Genomic DNA, 5000 nt, shown 5'->3' with positions numbered 1-5000 from the left:
TTTTTATCTCTACAAAAATCTAAAGAAAATGTGTGTGAGTTTGTGTATGTGTATGTGTATACATATACATATACATATATATATATATATATATATATATATATATATATATATATATATATATATATATATATATATGAGTTGTGAAACGTACAAACCTCGTAACATACTTGATTGATTTCTTAGAGAAAAATATCAGACCACGCCCATAGTCTCTTTCAAGAGTGCACGCACTTCAAATCAACCTTCTAACCTTCCACTCGCAAAATAAAGTCAAACCTTAATAACCAAGCTAATAATGAGGCCAAATTACATAAATCTGCGTTTACTCAAACGTTACAGTTAAGTCAATACTATCATTACTACTAATTATTATAATCATCATATTTCCATTTAACATTACCACAGACTCATTATTTTTCTAATAATGGTAGATCACTGAAGACTAGGAAAAAATACGAGAGAACTATACTGTGTTATTGGAGTAGTTCTGAAACATTATCTGTGCTGTTGTAGGATTGAAACAGCCTTACGAGCATATTCTAGGACAAAAGTTTTGTACGATGAACGAAGCTTCAAAACCCTCTTCACTAAATCAGCAGGATCACATTCTTCTGTTGCTCGAGACAGAATTCGAAAAATGTTTTATCCTAGACTCGGGATGGGCACCCGCTGGCAAGTGTGCCAAAAGTGGCATGCTAACGACTCCTTTCCGGCACGCGAAACACAAGGCTCAACTAACTAAAACTTAAATTTCATTTACATGGCGACATATGCTGTCTGGGCGGCGGGGGTACGAGTACTCTACCTTTATGCCATATATTTTGTCGAGTTTTGAAAAAAAAATATATATATATATACATATATATATATATATATATATATATGTGTGTGTGTGTGTGTGTGTAAGCAAAACCTAAGTTCAGCTATAAAAAAAAGTAGAATACGACAAGGCAAAACGTCGAGAATCAAAATATGATAAAAAAAAGTTTGATTATTTTAATCTATAGTAACAGCTATTGTCATTACCACAACCGTTACCATTGTCATTAGCATAAACATTATTATCATCTTTGTTATCGTTATTGTCGTCTTTATTATCATTATCACTGTTACTGTCTTGTACTATTCTGCCTTTCGCCATTTGGACTGCCGGCCTAATGACTGTCGGCATTTTGTCCGCTTGTCAGTAAAACGATTATGAGACTGGGTACTGAAATGTACTAGAAAAAAATAGACACCAAATAATCAGTTACCCATATTTTCAGTTGACTCGTGATTAAATTTTGGCAGAAACACTTAAAAAGGCTGCACATCCTTATTATATAGTGACATTTTAATGTCAAGTATGTATTTCTGATGGTCTCTCAACTTCATTGTTAAACTACTACATGAGTGTCACCCTATTAGTAATAAGTGATATTCATGAATCCACTGCTTGACACCCAAAAATTGGATCAACTGAATAGGAGAACATCTAGCGCAGCAAGTGTCCTAACTCTGATCAAATGAACTACATCTGACCAAAAGTAGTTTGTGATACTTAGTGGCAGAGGATAAATTATGGAGATCGACGGGTTCAAGCGCCGGTCATCACAGAATTAAGGCCCACAAGGTGGGAGCTCCACTTCAGTCAGTGTGGCTCTTCTGACTAGGTGGTCACAAGTGTGTGATTTGCTGTTTCTCTATACATGGAGATTATGGAGAACAGGAAGGCGGCAACACGTCTTCCAATCAGGGCAAGAGTAGTTCATTCCAAAAGTAGTAGTACTAGTTTCATATGGTATCTTCCACATCTGAAGATATGTGTCTCTGATCCAGCTAGTAAAGATTTCACCAGTTTCATGAAGGTTGGATTATCCCCCTGGCACTGCGGTGACTGGGCAGTGTAGCACTAGCTGATCAGTGTCTTGTGAAGCTTGGTGACAAGCGGAGCACATTAGGGATTCACGAAAGCCCCATCGATGCTTGTTCGCCGCTGTTCTGGCACGCGTCAGAGCCGCCTAGATGGGTTGAGGGACCCGGGCAGTGACTGACTGCGGTTCATTTTTTTGGGTGGATCAGTCATTAGTTATTTGAGTGGTGTATTGCTGTCTATGTCTGAGATTCGTTGATCCTGCTTCTGAGCAAGCTTTTCTCTGCAACATTCCTTATGTCAGGGAATGTTGCTCATTGTTGGTAGCCAAGTTAAAGGAGTGGATTTAATGGTACCGTTAATAAGTCACATACCTTCGTTCCATTTTGGTGGACACTCTGGGTCCATACTGGACAGTATTCGGCTACACTGTGACAAAGGGGTGGTGCAGATATTCTTGACACGTTCTGAGGTGCGACCCATGATGTTCTAGTGAGCTTCTGGATCAAGGATGTTTTTTGTTTTTTTTAGTTTTTTTGTGATGTGCTCTAAAGGTATTGTTTATAAGTTAGAGATCTGTCGAGTACTCCTAGACATTTAGAAAATTTCTCTTGAGTGTTTTGTTGTCAATCTGTAGTTGTAGATTCCGACTCCTCTATTCATCTCATTGAAGGAAGGCCCAATCGTGACCTTAGAACAAAGAATTCATCCACAGCAATATGAACCATAGTGTCAATTTTGTCGTCCTGACCATCGATGGGCGCACACGGACAGTCGAAGAGTTCATGTGTCATGGTCACTTCTCCGAAATCTCCCCCGAGAATATCTGCCATTACACTAGTATGCGGTCAAGCATTGTGAAGATGAACTCGATGTAATTGTGACTTGTGTAGTACTTATGTTCTTTTTCCTCGCATTTAATATCTAAAGGCGCAGCTAAAAAATGCCTATCACCGGCCTTATTCATATATATCACAATGTTTTTCCCTTTGGAAAAATATCACCTTCGTGAGTTAAAAAATGAGGGAAAGTTCATTTACCATTTCGTCTCAAAATTGGAATGTAGCAGCCTTATTTCTCCTCTCCAGTGTTAGTTGGTTGCTTTATTACTAACACGACTACTGTTATTATAATTTTTATGAAATAAACATACCCACATACATCCAGAATTCTCTTTATACTTATTCATCTTTCACATCTCTAGATTTGCGTCTGATCCAGCTAGTGAAGGTTTCACCAGCTTCGTGAATGTTGACGAGTGTGTGTGTGTGTGTGTGTGTGTGTGTGTGTGTGTGTGTGTGTGTGTGTGTGTGTGTGTGTGTGTGTATTTGTATAAATTTATATTTATATATATATATATATATATATATATATATATAAATATATATCCTATAATGGTATATCTATTCCCAGTTCATATCATATAAACACAATTTTTACTAATACATACATACATACATACACTTACAAGTATATATATATATTATATATATAGATATATATATATATTTTATATATAATATATATATATACATATATATATAATATATATATATATAAACATATATACATACATATATATATATATATAATATATATATATATATATATATATATATATACATATATATATATATATATATATATATATATATATATATATATAACAAAATGTTTTCTTAGGAATAATGCAAAAATATCAATAATTATCTTTGTGAAGACACCATAAGTTGGCATGAGCTAGAACAGGTTACGATGGCCTGGGAAACCCAGAGAAAGGACTCTTCAAGAAGCTCAAGATTCCTTAAAGCAAGGGCAGGAGGTCAAGTTAGTTTGAACAAACAACTATGACACTTAGTGCGATCTCTCTCTCTCTCTCTCTCTCTCTCTCTCTCTCTCTCTTTCAGACGCTATCCCATGCCAAATTATTGATCATGAATTTTTAACCAAGCCAAAGCGACAACCAGTTATAAAACCTGGCGATTTAACGAATTATGACCCTCAGTCACTCTGCCAACATATTACTGCCAATGAATCGACACTCAGAGATTCTATTAACAAATGATGTTAACAGACATGTTATTGTTTCTATGTATATATACGTGTATATATAGGTTGCTACATTAAACCAAATACATCAGTCAAAAATCTAGGAGTACACATAGACAAATACATAACCTTCGAGACATATATTGACTACATTTACAGGAAAGTAATGGGCACTTTGATATAACTAAGTCACATAAAAGACAAAATCCCTACAGAAACAAAAAATACTTTCCTCTATATCATTAACTACTGCATAAACATCTGTGGTTCAACAAACAAAAACAAATACAAAATCGCAAAAACTACGAAACTTGCAAGATTAGCAATAGGAAATGTATATAAATTCAACAACATAGCGCATAACTTTTTGTATATCAAAGGATCAAATATGAAAACGGGCAAGAAATATGCAGATCCGTTGACCAGTGATCTGGAACCATCTCCAACAACATCTTAAAAGATATTGCCAACCTAAGTGCATTTAAAACAAAATTGAAAGAACATGTCCTGAATTATCACCAAACCAAACCAAACACCAAAGAAACCACAGTATTTTAGTAACTTATGATGTTAATATTCTATCTATTTCTCTTACACATGTACTTTATATTGTCTATGTTAATACGATATTACTACACAATGCAAATACCATACACGTAATTAATGGAATAAAGTATTTTGAATTCTCTCTCTCTCTGTAACTGGATCATATAATACATTAACCCACTGCGTACGGGTGTCATGACATACATGACGTAGGAGCTTTGGCCTGACGACGGGCGTCATGACGTACATGGCGTTCGGGGATTTTGGAATACTATGCTATTTTATTGTGCTATGAAAAAGGAATGAGTGATGATGGCTACTGCAGTCATAATTACTATAATTACCGTAATATCGTGCTAGCTTAACGTCCAAAACCTAGATGGCACCACTTTTTCCTAGCACCAGCAGGAGAGAGAGCCTTGAATGGCACCCATCTACGGTCTCTAGCAAGCACTGTCTCTATAGAGCGATGGCACACACTAAGTTGATGAACCCTTGCTCAAAACTACCGCCGATGAAGGATGTGCAGGCAGAACGAGAAGAGGAAGGT

The sequence above is a fragment of the Penaeus japonicus genome, unplaced genomic scaffold, assembly GCF_977035675.1.
Source record: "Penaeus japonicus unplaced genomic scaffold, GWHDUDI00000001_assembly GWHDUDI00000010, whole genome shotgun sequence".
In the NCBI taxonomy this organism is placed as follows: Eukaryota; Metazoa; Arthropoda; class Malacostraca; order Decapoda; family Penaeidae; genus Penaeus; species Penaeus japonicus.
This window is presented reverse-complemented; position numbering follows the sequence as displayed.